The sequence below is a fragment of the Ranitomeya imitator genome, chromosome 3, assembly GCF_032444005.1.
Source record: "Ranitomeya imitator isolate aRanImi1 chromosome 3, aRanImi1.pri, whole genome shotgun sequence".
Taxonomy (NCBI): Eukaryota; Metazoa; Chordata; class Amphibia; order Anura; family Dendrobatidae; genus Ranitomeya; species Ranitomeya imitator.
The window spans coordinates 787,387,257-787,405,664 of NC_091284.1; the positions used below are offsets into that span (position 1 = coordinate 787,387,257).

General features: G+C 47.6%; 1 protein-coding gene across 1 annotated transcript in view; it reads left to right on the forward strand.

Annotated features, from left to right (window-relative positions):
* The first annotated feature begins 376 nt into the window (after positions 1-376).
* The window catches only part of PIWIL4 (piwi like RNA-mediated gene silencing 4), a 214,488-nt gene continuing 196,456 nt past the window's right edge, over positions 377-18,408 (forward strand). Inside the window, exon 1 of the mRNA XM_069759169.1 lies at positions 377-466. The gene's annotated coding sequence lies outside the window, so the exon portion shown is untranslated. The remainder of the gene's footprint in view (positions 467-18,408) is intronic.

The window sequence follows — 18,408 nt, forward strand, 5'->3', positions numbered from 1 at the left end:
CTATCTATCTTCTTTCTTTCTAGCCTTCCCATTCGGCATTCTCTGTTACAGTGCTCTGTCCACCATATTCTCGCCATGCTGCAGTACAGAGGCGCTGCTGCCAGTCCCACGTGTTGCGCGTTATTACAGAACAGCTCCTCAGCTTCAGCGCTGCTGGGAATCCCCCCAGAGCAATAAGCCCGCGCGATTACATGCAGTCACCAGCAGGGGCGCTCTCCTCCCATCCTAGCTTGTGAGTGGTAGTGTGTCTATGTTATTACATAAGGTGGCTAGCATGTATGTATGTTATTACATACAGTCACCAGCAGGGGAGCTCTCCTCCCATCTCCGGGCTGAAGTGAAGCTCAGGGGCAGTGTGTAGGAGATGACGCATGCGCAGTACACGTGCATTATATAATTTTTTGTTTTCTCTCCTGTGACTCGTGGGTTGCATCTCAAGGCGGGAAAACCGGGACGTGAGCTGACGGTGAGCGCTGCCGGTTATAGCAATGCTCTGTGTGTACCGTGTATGTCCTGTTGTGGAGCTGCAGGGCATGCTGACACTTGTAGTGCCCCTTCCTATAACACGTCGCTATATAATGGCGGTGCTTTGCTCTGCAGGGAGGTGACACTTGGATTGATGTTTTAGGTTCTGCAATTTGTGTCACTATATTGGTGCAGTGCATTGTGGGCCGCCATTAGATTTAACCCCTTCATGCCGAGGCTATTTTTCACTTTTTTTTCCCCTTTAACCCAGTGATGGATCCTGGTTTTCTGTGCCCATCTCTCGTCCTTGTGGTATTTCTGGGGCGCACACCGTGGGTTTTTTTTTTGCATTTTTTTTCTAATTGCAGGAACTGAAAAATGTCAGTTTTGTCCTTTTTTTTCGGTTTTTTTCTTTGCATCCCCTACAGTGCGGGATAAGTGAGTGTACCTGTGATTGTCATTTTTTTTTACTTTACACCATATTTTGTGTCTTCTTGATCACCTGTACTGTATGGTGCAGTGGCACAGTGTCGTCTCCTATAAAGCCCGGCCTATTGCTGTAGGTCCTGGGAGTACCAAGATGGCGGCAATGAGGGCCCGCGCTCCCACTGCAACCCAGCAGCACCCTGCCATCACTGGTGTGCGTGATGGATGCTCCAACTGATTCCTAAGCAGATCTGTGGCACGTAATTGCCCCTGTCAGAAATGGACGGCGGCATGTAATCCGTAAACAGCAGTGATCGGAGCTGGTTCGGGTCGCTGCTGTCAGCTGCAGGTCCTAGCTGTATAAGGCCGGTTTCACATGTCCTGATATTTCCAGTACTGGAGATACCTGTCTGTATGTCCGTGTGTGTAATACTTGTGGCAACCGTGTGCCGCTTCAGCACCACACGTACCGGTGACTGGGAAGCAGCAGTACAGTTAACGCTCTTCCCCGGTGCTGGGTGCTGAAGACGACTCATCAGTCTCCCCTGATCAGCGCGAGTAGCGGAGAATGAAGAGACTTATATTCAATTGATAACAACAGTGAGAGCAGGCGGCGGCTGATGGGACTACTACTCCTATCAGCCTACACCTGCTGCCACTAATAGCAGTGAGAGCAGGAGCCGCTGATGGGAGGATTCATGAGCCACCGCCTGCGCTATAAATGAAAAAACTACGTGCGTTCCCCTGTATTTTCTGAAAACCAGTCTTGCTAAGGCCAGTCTCACACGTCCAGATAATTCCGGTACCGGAAAAATCGGTACCGGAATTATCCGTGTCCGTGTGCAGGCGCGTTTCTGTGGCACATCAGTGTGGCACACGTGTGCCGCCCGTGTGCCCACTGGGTACCACACGCACCGTGCAGGAGACAGCGCTAAAGTTTAGCGCTGTCCCCTGCATCTGGTGCTGAAGCTGCGATTCATATCTTCCCTGCAGCAGCGTTTGCTGTAGAGAAGATATGAATAATCGTGTTTAAAATAAAGCTCCATGTCCCCACCCCCTCCCACCCCCTGTGCGCCCCCCCACTGTTATTAAAATACTCACCCGGCTCCCTCACTGGCTGGCGCTGCTTCCTCTCCTGGCCGCACCTTCTACTGTATGTGGGGCCGCTCATTTACAGTAATGAATATGCGGCTCCACCCCTATTGGACATGGATCTTTATTTTAAACACTATTATTCATATCTTCTCTGCAGCAAACGCTGCTGCAGGGAAGATATGAATGGCGGCTTCAGCACCAGTGGGGGGGACAGCGCTTAATGTAGCGCTGTCTCCTGCATGGCACACGGACAACGTCCGTGTGCGGTACGTGTTTTACACGGACCCATTGACTTTAATGGGTCCGTGTAATCCGTGCGCTCCCACGAACACTGACATGTCTCTGTGTTTGGCACACGGAGACACGGTCCGCAAAAAATCACTGACATCTGCACAGATGCATTGATTTCAATGTATCTACGTGTGTCAGTGGCTCCGGTACGTGAGGAAACTGTCACCTCACGTACCGGAGACACTGACGTGTGAAACCTGCCTAAAGCAGACAGCTGGGGGCTAGTATTCTCAGGCTGGTAAGGGGCCATGGATATTGGCCCGCACCCAGCCTAAATATAGCAGCCCGCAGCTTCTCAGAAAAGGCACATCTATTAGATGCACCAATTCCGGCATTTTGCCCGGCTCTTCCCAGTTGCCCTATAGCGGTGGCAAGTGGGGTTCATATTTGTGGAGTTGATGTCACCTTTGTATTGTCAGGTTACAAGTAAGGGTACCGTCACACAGTGGCATTTTGATCGCTACGACGGCACGATCCGTGACGCTCCAGCATCGCTCCAATATCGCTCCAGCGTCGTAGACTGCTGTCACACTTTGCAATGTACGACGCTGGAGCGATAATTTCATGACGTATGTGCGATGTAGAAGCCGTTGGTTACTATGCGCACATCGTATACAATATCGTGCACACCTTTGTTACATCATGCGATCATGCCGCCACAGCGGGACACTAGACGACGAAAGAAAGTTTCAAACGATCTGCTACGACGTACGATTCTCAGCGGGGTCCCTGATCGCAGGAGCGTGTCAGACACAGCGAGATCGCTGGAACGTCACGAATCGTGCCGTCGTAGCGATCAAAATGCCACTGTGTGACGGTACCCTAAGGCTTATTTCACATTTCCGTCAGGTACTCGGCTGTCGCTAAGCGTCGGCGTGACGTACCGACGGAAGTTTGTGAATTTGTGAGTGACGTGAGCAGCGGACGCAGTATTTCAACGCGTCCGCTGTCCATTATAAAGTCCCAGGGAGGAGGTGGCGGTGTTCCGGCCGGGCATGCGCAGTAAAAATGCAGGACACAACGTACAAAAAAAAACGTTCCCTTGAACGTTTTTTTGATACGAGGCCCCCCCAAATACCGACGCATCCAGTGCACGACGTATGGAACGTGTGTCCATACATCGCAATGCATCGGTAATACAAGTCTAAGTGCAAAAAACGCATCCTATGGGCAACTTTGCAGGATGCGTTTTTCCCACAGAACGAGCCATTGTGACGGATCTAAAAAGATGGAAATGTGAAAGTAGCCTAAGATATAAGACACCTATTAATTACTAATCCTATAGTTATTTGGTAAATAAATACAGTCCTTTATTACAAATAACACAAAACACTTATTTTTAAATAAAAATGGAAAACAAACCCAGTTAAACTCACCTAATGCCTAATTCCACCGAATCCCTCCTCTCCTTTAATAAAACTAAAATAAAGAGCAACAATATCCTTCACCTATCTGTCGTTCTGTCCCACGCCGTAATCGATGTCTGGGGATAAACAGTTTTCAACCTGGACGGTGCCAAGATGTGACCATCCATTCTGAGAACCACTGGTGAATGGGCCGCTGTGAGCGCAGCATCAGTGACCGGCGGTGACATCATTGTGGTTACCACCGGTCAGTGAGGCTCCGTTCTCAGCCGGCCTGAACTGCGGTGACCTCAACACTGCTGACCTCAAATGGCCGCCGCGATCTCCATCTGCGCACACGCAGCCTCCTGCGGCCATTTTCCTGAAGCTCCGGGAAGCAGAGCACTCCATCTGCGCACGCATCTGTGGCCGCCGCCACCGATAAAGCCATGATTCACCCGGTTCTGCTGCTTACCTTGGATACTGGGCCGCTGCGTTACCTCACATGTGGAAGGGACCCCGTTCACGCCATACCGCTCACTGCACCTCATCATCCCCGCACCTCTGCTGCCGCCACCGCACCTCTGCTGCCGCCACCGCACCTCTGCCGCCGCCACACAGCTGCCGGTAAGCCTGCATTCCAACTATAAGACGCACCCCCCATTTTCCTCACATTTTTTGGGGGGAAAAAGTGCGTCTTGTAGTCTGAAAAATACTGTAGTTAAATCTGCAGCAAAAATGCTGAAAGTATTGACACAATGCCGATATAAATCTGCTCCAAATCTGCAAGGAAATAATAAGCAGGGTGTGCATGAGACTTCAGGATTCTGTCACTTTGCTTCATCAGGAAACCCTTCAGGTTTTGTGGCAAATCTGTGCAGAAAAAAACTACAGCAAAAACACTACAGGGTAAGTTCACACAGGACATTTTTGCTGCGTTTATGCTAATTTAGGTGCGTTTTTTTGGTAAGTTCACACAGGACTTTTTTGCTGTGTATTTTTGCTGCGTTTTTTAATGCTAATTTTCAGCTGCTTGCTCATCCTCCTATACCAAGACATGGCTAAGGCTATGTTCACACTTTGCGGATTCCACTGCGGATTTTTCCGCAGCAGAATTCCAAAATCCGCAGTGAAAACCCGCTGCGGTTTTTACTGCGGATTTATCGCGGTTTTTACTGCGTTTTCTTCTGCGGATTTTCATCTGCAGTTTTCTATTGGAGCAGGTGAAAATCCGCAGAAAAGAAGTGACATGCTGCGGAATGTAATCCGCAGCGTTTCCGCGCGGATTTTTCTGCAGCATGTGCACAGCGTTTTTTGTTTCCCATAGGTTTACATTGTAATGTAAACTCATGGGAAACTGCTGCGGATCCGCAGCGGTCAAATCCGCTGCGGATCCGCAGCAAAATCCGCAAAGTGTGAACATAGCCTAATACCTCACTACCAGAAACTCCCTCACAATACATCACTATCAGGACACCTCACAATGGCTCTTCGCACCTCACTGCCAGAAACTCCCTCACAATACATCACTATCAGGACATCTCACAATGGCTCTTCACACCTGACTACCAGAAACTCCCTCACAATACATCACTATCAGGACACCTCACCAGGGCGGGCTCCAGGTTTTTGAGGGCCCCGGGCGAAAGAGTCTCAGTGGGCCCCCCCTTTAACACATACCCCGATTCATGATCGCATATAAACATAGCCATGTAGTATATAACACTGCCCACGTAGTATATAGCAGCCCACGTAGCATATAGCAGCCCACGTAGCATATAGCAGCCCACGTAGCATATAGCACAGCCCACGTAGTATATAGCAGCGCAGCCCACGTAGTATATAGCAGCGCAGCCCACGTAGTATATAGCAGCGCAGCCCACGTAGTATATAGCAGCGCAGCCCACATAGTATATAGCAGCGCAGCCGAGCCCACGTAGTATATAGCAGCGCAGCCCACGTAGTATATAGCAGCGCAGCCCACATAGTATATAGCAGCGCAGCCGAGCCCACGTAGTATATAGCAGCGCAGCCGAGCCCACGTAGTATATAGCAGCGCAGCCCACGTAGTATATAGCAGCGCAGCCCACGTAGTATATAGCAGCGCAGCCCACGTAGTATATAGCAGCGCAGCCCACGTAGTATATAGCAGCGCAGCCCACGTAGTATATAGCAGCGCAGCCCACGTAGTATATAGCAGCGCAGCCCACGTAGAATATAGCAGCGCAGCCCACGTAGTATATAGCAGCGCAGCCCACGTAGTATATAGCAGCGCAGCCCACATAGTATATAGCAGCGCAGCCCACGTAGTATATAGCAGCGCAGCCCACATAGTATATAGCAGCGCAGCCGAGCCCACGTAGTATATAGCAGCGCAGCCGAGCCCACGTAGTATATAGCAGCGCAGCCCACGTAGTATATAGCAGCGCAGCCCACGTAGTATATAGCAGCGCAGCCCACGTAGTATATAGCAGCGCAGCACACGTAGTATATAGCAGCGCAGCCCAATGTAGTATATAGCAGCGCAGCCCACGTAGTATATAGCAGCGCAGCCCACGTAGTATATAGCAGCGCAGCCCACGTAGTATATAGCAGCGCAGCCCACGTAGTATATAGCAGCGCCACTCACTCAGGCACTGGTAGGACTAGGAGCTTCTCCTGAATCTGCCTCATAACTTCAGCAGCACAGCCAGCCAGGGGCGGAGATCAGAGCAGAGAATGTGCTCTCTCCGCCCACAAACAATGTCACACTGGCTGCCTTCTCTTAACCCCTATGTGTGCCTGCCTGGCTGCACTCACTGAGTGAGAAGATGCTTGTGTAAGAGCTGGCACATAGGGGTTAAGAGAACGCAGCCAGCAGTGACTTTGTGGGCGGAGAGAGCACTTATCTCCTGCTCTGCTCTCCCAGCTGTATCTATGACAGCATGAGTGGGCCCCCCCCTCTCCCCAGGGCCCCAGCACTTGCCCGGTGCGTCGGGTGCTGACGCCGGCCCTGCACCTCACAATGGCTCTTCACACCTGACTACCAGAAACTCCCTCACAATACATCACTATCAGGACACCTCACAATGGCTCTTCGCACCTCACTGCCAGAAACTCGCTCACAATACATCACTATCAGGACACCTCACAATGGGTCTTCACACCTGACTACCAGAAACTCCCTCACAATACATCACTATCAGGACACCTCACAATGGCTCTTCACACCTGACTACCAGAAACTCCCTCACAATACATCACTATCAGGACACCTCACAATGGCTCTTCACACCTCACTGCCAGAAACTTCCTCACAATACATCACTATCAGGACACCTCACAATGGCTCTTCACACCTGACTACCAGAAACTCCCTCACAATACATCACTATCAGGACACCTCACAATGGCTCTTCACACCTCACTGCCAGAAACTCGCTCACAATACATCACTATCAGGACACCTCACAATGGCTCTTCACACCTGACTACCAGAAACTCCCTCACAATACATCACTATCAGGACACCTCACAATGGCTCTTCACATCTCACTGCCAGACACTCGCTCACAATACATCACTATCAGGACACCTCACAATGGCTCTTCGCACCTCACTGCCAGAAACTCCCTCACAATACATCACTATCAGGACACCTCACAATGGCTCTTCACACCTCACTGCCAGAAACTCCCTCACAATACATCACTATCAGGACACCTCACAATGGCTCTTCGCACCTCACTGCCAGAAACTCGCTCACAATACATCACTATCAGGACACCTCACAATGGGTCTTCACACCTGACTACCAGAAACTCCCTCACAATACATCACTATCAGGACACCTCACAATGGCTCTTCACACCTGACTACCAGAAACTCCCTCACAATACATCACTATCAGGACACCTCACAATGGCTCTTCACATCTCACTGCCAGACACTCGCTCACAATACATCACTATCAGGACACCTCACAATGGCTCTTCGCACCTCACTGCCAGAAACTCGCTCACAATACATCACTATCAGGACACCTCACAATGGGTCTTCCCACCTGACTACCAGAAACTCCCTCACAATACATCACTATCAGGACACCTCACAATGGGTCTTCACACCTCACTGCCAGAAACTCCCTCACAATACATCACTATCAGGACACCTCACAATGGCTCTTCACACCTGACTACCAGAAACTCCCTCACAATACATCACTATCAGGACACCTCACAATGGCTCTTCACACCTCACTGCCAGAAACTTCCTCACAATACATCACTATCAGGACACCTCACAATGGCTCTTCACACCTGACTACCAGAAACTCCCTCACAATACATCACTATCAGGACACCTCACAGTGGCTCTTCACACCTGACTACCAGAAACTCCCTCACAATACATCACTATCAGGACACCTCACAATGGCTCTTCACACCTCACTGCCAGAAACTCCCTCACAATACATCACTATCAGGACACCTCACAATGGGTCTTCACACCTGACTACCAGAAACTCCCTCACAATACATCACTATCAGGACACCTCACAATGGCTCTTCACACCTCACTGCCAGAAACTCGCTCACAATACATCACTATCAGGACACCTCACAATGGCTCTTCACACCTCACTGCCAGAAACTCCCTCACAATACATCACTATCAGGACACCTCACAATGGCTCTTCACACCTCACTGCCAGAAACTCGCTCACAATACATCACTATCAGGACACCTCACAATGGCTCTTCACACCTGACTACCAGAAACTCCCTCACAATACATCACTATCAGGACACCTCACAATGGCTCTTCACACCTCACTGCCAGAAACTCCCTCACAATACATCACTATCAGGACACCTCACAATGGCTCTTCACACCTCACTGCCAGAAACTCCCTCACAATACATCACTATCAGGACACCTCACAATGGCTCTTCACACCTGACTACCAGAAACTCCCTCACAATACATCACTATCAGGACACCTCACAATGGCTCTTCGCACCTCACTGCCAGAAACTCGCTCACAATACATCACTATCAGGACACCTCACAATGGGTCTTCACACCTGACTACCAGAAACTCCCTCACAATACATCACTATCAGGACACCTCACAATGGCTCTTCACACCTGACTACCAGAAACTCCCTCACAATACATCACTATCAGGACACCTCACAATGGCTCTTCGCACCTCACTGCCAGAAACTCGCTCACAATACATCACTATCAGGACACCTCACAATGGGTCTTCCCACCTGACTACCAGAAACTCCCTCACAATACATCACTATCAGGACACCTCACAATGGGTCTTCACACCTCACTGCCAGAAACTCCCTCACAATACATCACTATCAGGACACCTCACAATGGCTCTTCACACCTGACTACCAGAAACTCCCTCACAATACATCACTATCAGGACACCTCACAATGGCTCTTCACACCTCACTGCCAGAAACTCCCTCACAATACATCACTATCAGGACACCTCACAATGGCTCTTCACACCTGACTACCAGAAACTCCCTCACAATACATCACTATCAGGACACCTCACAATGGCTCTTCGCACCTCACTGCCAGAAACTCGCTCACAATACATCACTATCAGGACACCTCACAATGGGTCTTCACACCTGACTACCAGAAACTCCCTCACAATACATCACTATGAGGACACCTCACAATGGCTCTTCACACCTGACTACCAGAAACTCCCTCACAATACATCACTATCAGGACACCTCACAATGGCTCTTCGTACCTCACTGCCAGAAACTCCCTCACAATACATCACTATCAGGACACCTCACAATGGCTCTTCACACCTCACTGTCAGAAACTCGCTCACAATACATCACTATCAGGACACCTCACAATGGCTCTTCACACCTGACTACCAGAAACTCCCTCACAATACATCACTATCAGGACACCTCACAATGGCTCTTCACACCTCACTGCCAGAAACTCGCTCACAATACATCACTATCAGGACACCTCACAATGGCTCTTCACACCTCACTGCCAGAAACTCCCTCACAATACATCACTATCAGGACACCTCACAATGGCTCTTCACACCTCACTGCCAGAAACTCCCTCACAATACATCACTATCAGGACACCTCACAATGGCTCTTCACACCTGACTACCAGAAACTCCCTCACAATACATCACTATCAGGACACCTCACAATGGCTCTTCACACCTGACTACCAGAAACTCCCTCACAATACATCACTATCAGGACACCTCACAATGGCTCTTCACACCTGACTACCAGAAACTCCCTCACAATACATCACTATCAGGACACCTCACAATGGCTCTTCGCACCTCACTGCCAGAAACTCGCTCACAATACATCACTATCAGGACACCTCACAATGGCTCTTCACACCTCACTGCCAGAAACTCGCTCACAATACATCACTATCAGGACACCTCACAATGGCTCTTCACACCTCACTGCCAGAAACTCCCTCACAATACATCACTATCAGGACACCTCACAATGGCTCTTCGCAGCTCACTGCCAGAAACTCCCTCACAATACATCACTATCAGGACACCTCACAATAGCTCACTGTCACTATGGACACCTCACTAACCACACCCCTAAGCTCTTGGCTGTGAGATCACTTCCTGCTGGCCATGATATTCTGCACCAAAAATGCAGCAAATAATGCTACATGCGTTATTGCTGTGTTTTTGCAGCGTTTTTTCCATCACCCATTCAAGTCAATGGGTGAAAAAACGCAGCAAAAACGCAGCAAAAACACTGAAAGAAGTGACATGCCCTATGTCCAAAAAACGCAGCAAAGCAGAAAATACTGATCAAACAAAAACCCAATGTGTGTGCATGAGATTTCTGAAATCTCATAGGCTTTGCTGGTACTGTAAAAAGCAGCTGAAAATTAGCATTAAAAAAACCCAGCAAATATACGCAGCAAAAAAGTCCTGTGCGAACTTACCCTAAGGCTTTTTTCAGCGTTTTTGCTGCAGATTTCATCCATACTAAGGGTATGTGCACACGTTGTGGATTTTGCTGCAGATCTGCAGCAGTTTTCCATGCGTTGTACAATACCATGTAAACCTATGGAAAACAAAATCCGCTGTGCACATGCTGCAGAAAATACTGCGCAGAAAATTCTTTGAGCGGATTCCGCAGCGTTTTACACCTGCTCCATATTAGGAATTCACACGTGTAAAACCTCTTTTGAAATCCGCATAAAAAAATGCAGGAATTCCACTGTAAATCCACAGCTAAAACGCAGTGTGTTTTACCTGCAGTTTTTTCAAAAAAGGTGCGGAAAAATCCGTACACTAATCCGCAACATGGGCACATAGCCTAATGAGTGGGGAAAAATCTGCACCAAAAAGGCTATGTTCACACGTTGCTTTTTTGTGGTTTCTGTTAATGCGTTTTTTTTTTCTTGCGTTTTTTTCAAAATCCCAAAGTTCAGCTTTGCTTCCACCATACAAGCATGAACAATGCAAGGTGTTAGGTCACCAATGCAAGACGTGCGTGAAACCATAAATTATTTATGGAAAAAAGAACATTTATATAAAATTAATTAGTTCAATGAGATTTTTATGCCTGAAAAAATAGCGACAAAAAAGTTCATATGAGTTCAAGAAAAATTACACAGTTGCAAATGTCAAAACAGCAGGGGAGGTGAATTGGTCAGGAAATGTTACCTTAAGGTACCGTCACACATAACGATATCGTTAAGGAAATCGTTATGTGTGACAGCGACCAACGATCAGGCCCCTGCTGGGAGATCGTTGGTCGCTGAGGAAAGTCCAGCACTTTATTTCGTCGCTGGATCTCCCGCTGACATCGCTGGATCGGCGTGTGTGACGCCGATCCAGCGATGTCTTCACTGGTAACCAGGGTAAACATCGGGTTACTAAGCGCAGGGCCGCGCTTAGTAACCCGATGTTTACCCTGGTTACCAGCGTAAACGTTAAAAAAACAAACACTACATACTTACCTTCAGCTGTCTGTCCCCGGCGCTGTGCTTCTCTGCACTCCTCCTGCATCCTGTGTCAGCGCCGGCCAGCCGGAAAGCACAGCGGTGACGTCACCGCTCTGCTTTCCGGCTGACCGGCGCTGACAGTGCAGAGGAAAGCAGAGCGCCGGAGGACAGACAGCTGAAGGTAAGTATGTAGTGTTTGTTTTTTTAACGTTTACGCTGGTAACCATGGTAAACATCGGGTTACTAAGCGCGGCCCTGCGCTTAGTAACCCGATGTTTACCCTGGTTACCGGGGACCTCGGAATTGTTGGTCGCTGGAGAGCTGTCTGTGTGACAGCTCTCCAGCGACCAAACAGCGACGCTGCAGCGATCGACATCGTTGTCGGTATCGCTGCAGCGTCGCTTAGTGTGACGTACCTTAAGAAATTGGCAGAGCATTGGGCTGGTCCGGTATTGTTCAATGTCACACGTATCACTAATTTAATTAACCTGTACTAATCCTCTCTGCCATTCACAGGTGACGACGCAAAACCTTATGTTGTAAACTTGGGTAAAATTACAAAAATAAATGGTTTTCACATCCTGCAGTACGCATTTTTTTCACTAGAAACGCTGTGCAAGAACTGATTTCAACGTTTTTGCTGCATTTTTGCATTCACTGCTTTTTATGGGTGAATAAATGCTGAAAAAAGTGACATGTTACAGTCTCCAAAAATTCAGCAGTTTTCCAATTCAGTCAGGAAATTAAAAAAAACAAATGTGTTAATCAGATTTCTGAAACCTCATAGTTTTGGCTTGTTCTGTAAAAAGCAGCTTTTAATTTGCATTAAAAAAGGCAGCAAAAAAAAACAAAACGCAACGTGTGAACATAGCCTTTCAGCATTTATGCTGCAGATTTCACCTATACTAATGAGCGGGGAAAATGAATATTCACCTCTTTCCACTCCCATAGGCATGGAGTGAATATTCATTACCATATATACTCGAGTATAAGCTGAGATTTTCAGCCCACTTTTTTGGGCTGAAAGTCCCCCTCTCGGCTTATACTCGAGTCATACGCAGGGGTCGGCAGGGTAGGGGGAGCGGGGACTGTGAAATTATACTCAACTACTCCTGGCGCGGTCCCTGCAGGTCCTTGGCTTCCCGGCGCCCCAGCTTCTTCCTGCACTGAGCGGTCACATGGTACCGCTCATTACAGTAATGAATATGTGGCTCCACCTCCCATAGAGGTGGAGCCGCATATTCATTACTGTAATGAGCGGTAGCGGTGACCGCTCAGTACAGGATGAAGCTGGGGCACAGGAAGCGGGGACTGCACAGCGCCAGGACCAGGTGGAGATATCGGGGAGGGGGAGCGCTGGGCAATAGTCACCTTTCCTCGTTCCGGGTGTCGCTCTGTCTTCAGCAGTGACGCTCAGGTCAGAGGGCGCGGTGACATAGTTAGTGCGCACCCTCTGCTGAACGTCAGTGCTGAAGACGGAGCCGCACCAGAACAAGGAGCAGGTAACTATTGAAAGTGCCGGGGGCCTGAGCGACGGAGAGGTGAGTATGTGATTATTTTTTTTATCGCAGCAACAGCAAATGGGGAAAGTGTCTGTTTGGAGCATCTATGGGGCCATAAGGTTTGTGCAGCACTATATGGGGCTATAACATTTGTGCAGCACTATATGGGGCTATAACATTTGTGCAGCACTATATGGGGCCATAACATTTGTGCAGCACTATATGGGGCCATAACGTTTGTGCAGCACTGTATGGGGCCATAACGTTTGTGCAGCAATATATAGGGCCATAACGTTTGTGCAGCACTATATGGGGCCATAACATTTGTGCAGCACTGTATGGGGCCATAACGTTTGTGCAGCACTGTATGGGGCCATAACGTTTGTGCAGCACTATATGGGGCCATAACATTTGTGCAGCACTATATGGGGCAAGTGTCTGTATGGGGCCATAATTAACGTTTGTGGAGCATTACGGTATATGGGGCACGTGTCTGTATGGAGCATCTTATATGGCCATAATCAAGGTTTGTGCAGCGCTATATGGGGCAAGTGTCTGTATGGAGCATCTTATATGGCCATATTCAAGGTTTGCAGCGCTATATGGGGCAAGTGTCTGTATGGAGCATCTTATGGGGCCATAATCAGCATTTGTGCAGCATTATATTGGGCAACTGTGTCTATGGAGCATCTTATGGGGCCATTATTAACCTTTATGCAGGATTATATGGGGCATTTTTTAATATGGAGCATCTTATGGGGCCATCATGAACTGTATGGAGCATTATATGGGGCTCCTGATTCAATATGGATATTCAAAAACACTTAACCTACTGATGTCTCAATTTTACTTTACTTTTATTGGTACTTATTTTTACTTTTGACATTTACCGGTAGCTGCTGCATTTCCCACCCTAGGCTTATACTCGAGTCATTAAGTTTTCCCAGTTTTTGTGGCAAAATTAGGGGGGTCGGCTTATACTCGGGTCGGCTTATACTCGAGTATATGCGGTACCTTAATGAGCGGGGACATGTGATCGCTCGGCTGGAAGAGCTGCTGACAACTGGAATGAGATGCAGTGAGGGCGCGCAGGAAAGGTAAGTAGGATGTTGTTTTTTGTTTTTTTTTGTTTTTTTTTCTTTTGTTATAGGAACCATGTATACAAGGACAGGGAAGGAGAGCCATGCATACAGGGATGGGGAGCCATGCATGCAAGGGCAGGGATGGGAAGCCATGCATACAAGGGCAGGGATGGGGAGCCATGCATACAAGAACAAGGAGAGGGGGAGCCATGCATACAAGGACAGGGATGCAGAGCCAAGCATACAAGGACAGGGATGGGGAGCCATGCATACAAGGACAGGGATGCAGAGCCAAGCATACAAGGACAGGGATGGGGAGCCATGCATACAAGAACAAGGAGGGGGGAGCCATGCACACAAGGAAAGGGATTGGGAGCCATGCGTGCAAGGATGGGACTGGGAAGCCATGGATACAAGGATAGGGATGAGGGGACAATGCATACCCGGCTTATACGCGAGTCAATAAGTTTTCCCAGTTTTTCGTGGCAAAATTAGGCGCCTCGGCTTATACTCAAGTCGCCGTATACACGGGTATATACGGTTCTGTGTGTGCGTGTATATGTGTGTGTGTGTATATATATATATATATATATATATATATATATCTACTATATAAAGCTGAATGTGTGTGTGTGTGTGTGTGTATGTGTGTATGTCCGGGATTGGCATCTGCACCGTCGCAGCTACAGCCACAAAATTTTGCACAGTCACACGTCTGGACCCTGAGAGCGTCATAGGCTATGTTGTGAGGCGAAATTTTAACCCCGCGCGTTCCAATTCACCAAACAATTTTGCCCCTATCTACATAATGGGGAAAAAAGTGAAAGGAAAAGTGTTGGAAGCGTCGCAGCTACAGAAACAAAATTTTGCACAGTTACACGTCTGGACCCCGAGAGCGTCATAGCCTACGTTGTGAGGTGAAATTTTAACCCTGCGCTTTCCAATTCACCAAACAATTTTGCCCCTATCTACATAATGGGGAAAAAAGTGAAAGGAAAAGTGTTGGAGGCATCGCAGCTACAGCCACAAAATTTTGCACAGTCACACGTCTGGACCCCGAGAGCGTCATAGGCTATGTTGTGAGGTGAAATTTTAACTTCGCGCTTTCCAATTCACCAAACTATTTTTCCCCTATCTACATAATTGGGAAAAGTGAAAGGAAAAGTGTTGGAGGCAAATTGACAGCTGCCAGATGTGAACAAGGGGGACTTAAAGAATGAGAGCGATGACGCCAAAGAGTATATACCGATCAGTTGCTAAGGTGGGATACTCACCACACACGGGGATATGAACACACACACAAAATGCGCCACACACTACCACGTGCTTGAACACATATACCACCCTCAGCACACATTTCACCACACATACACCAACCTCGCCACATAAAAGTCGAAACACAAAAGTCGCCGCTCAAAACTCGCCACGCGCAAAACTCGCCACATGCAAAAACTAGGCTCACGCAAAACTCGCCACAAGTGCAAAACTCCCCTCATTAGAAACTCGACACACGCAAAACTTGCACACGCGGAAAAATTGCCACATGCACAAAATTTGCAACACATGCAAAAGTTGCCTCACACAAAATTTGAACATACTCAAAAGGCACCAGACATAAAACTCACCATGCGCAAAACTCGCCATGCGCAAAACTTGCTGCACACAACTTGCTGCACTAACCTGTCACATGCAACTTGACACACAAAAATTTGCTACACGCATGTTGCCACACAAAACTCATCTCACAAAAGTCGCTACATGCATGTCGCCACACACAACTCAACACGCACAACTTGACAAACGAAACTCGCCCTAAAACACACACAAGTCTGGTATTAGCCTTCAAAAATAAAAATCTGATTAATAAGCAGACAAACTACAAGAGCAACAAATGTACCATATAGGAAATACAGCAGCTGTCAGTCACATGACCTGTCTATTATGTGTATGTGTGAGCTAATATATACTGCCAGGGGGAGGGCTTCCTGTTGGCTGGGGATTTATCAGGCTGCCAATTTATCTTACAAATACTGAGGTAAAAATACTGAGCAAATAACGTGTTAACGAGGTCTAATACAGGAGATCACACAGGTATATACTATATACAGGGGAGATGACACACAGATATATACTATATACAGGAGAGATGACACACGGGTATATACTATATAGAGGAGGAGATGACATACAGGTACATAATATATACAGGAGGAGATGACATACAGGTATATACTATATACAGGAGGAGATGACACACAGGTATATACTATATACAGGAGCAGATTACCTACAGGTATATACTATATACAGGAGGAGATGACATACAGGTATATGCTATATATAGAAGATGACATACAGGTATATACTATATACAGGAGGAGATGACACACAGATATATACTATATACAGGGGAGATGACACACAGGTATATACTATATACAGGAGGAGATGACATACAGGTATATACTATATATAGAAGGAGATGACATACAGGTATATACTATATATAGGAGGAGATGACATACACGTATATACTATATATAGGAGGAGATGACATACAGGTATATACTATATATAGGAGGAGATGACATACAGGTATATACTATATACAGGAGATGACATACAGGTGTATACTATATATAAGGGAGATGACAAACATGTATATACTGAGGTGAAAATGAGAGGTGTGAGGTGAAAATGAAAAGGTGTGAGTGCAAAATGAGAGGAGTGAGGGAAAATAGTGTAGTGATCGGAAAATGACAGATGTGAGGTCGAAATGACAAGTGTTAGGGGGGAATGAGAGGAATGAGGGAGAAAATGAGAGGTGTGAGGGAGAAAATGAGAGATGTGAGGGGGAAAATTAAAGATGTGATTGGGAAAATGAGAGGCATGATGGGAAAATAAGAGAAGTGACGTGCTATAACTAACCACAGATATTTACTATGCCCAGGCAACGCCGGGCTCTTCAGCTAGTATATATATATATATATATACACACTCGAGTATAAGCCGAGATTTTTGGGCTGAAAGTGCCCCTCTCGGCTTATACTCGAGTCACGGTCGGCGGCAGGGTCGGAGGGTGAGGGGGAGAGAGGATTGTCGCATACTCACCTAGTCCCGGTGCTCCTGACGCTCCCCCTGCCTGTCACACTGTCTTCGGGTGCCGCAGCTCTTCCCCTGTACAGCGGTCATGTGGGACCGCTCATTAAACTTATGAATATGGACTCCACTCCCATAGGGGTGGAGCCGCATATTCATTCCTCTAATGAGCGGTGCCAGTGACCGCTGATAGAGGAAGAGCTGCGGCACCCGAAGACAGTGTGACAGGCAGGGGGAGCGTCAGGAGCGCCGGGACTAGGTGAGTATTTTATATTCACCTGTCCACGTTCCACCCGCCGGGCGCCGCTCCGTCTTCCCGTCCACTTGCACTGATTGTTCAAAGAAAGATGAGTAGGTTTTTTTTTTTTATTGCAGCAGCAGCAGCGTTATACAGTATATGGCACAGCTTTATATGGAGCATCTATGGGGCCATAATGAACGGTGCAGAGCATATATGGCACAGCTTTATAAGGAGCATCTATGGGGCAATAATGAACGGTGCAGAGCATATATGGCACAGCTTTATAAGGAGAATCTATGGGGCCAAACGAAACGGTGCAGAGCATTATATGTGGCACAGCTTTATATGGAGCATCTATGGGGCCAAACTGAACGGTGCAGAGCATTATATATGGCACAGCTTTATATGGAGCATCTATGGGGCCATAATGAACGGTGCAGAGCATTATATATGGCACAGCTTTATATGGAGCATCTATGGGGCCATAATGAACGGTGCAGAGCATATATGGCACAGCTTTATAAGGAGAATCTATGGGGCGATAATGAACAGTGCAGAGCATATATGGCACAGCTTTATAAGGAGAATCTATGGGGCCAAACGAAACGGTGCAGAGCATTATATATGGCACAGCTTTATATGGAGCATCTATGGGGCCATAATGAACGGTGCAGAGCATTATATATGGCACAGCTTTATATGGAGCATCTATGGGGCCATAATGAACGGTGCAGAGCATATATGGCACAACTTTATAAGGAGAATCTATGGGGCCATAATGAACGGTGCAGAGCATATATGGCACAGCTTTATAAGGAGAATCTATGGGGCCAAACGAAACGGTGCAGAGCATTATATATGGCACAGCTTTA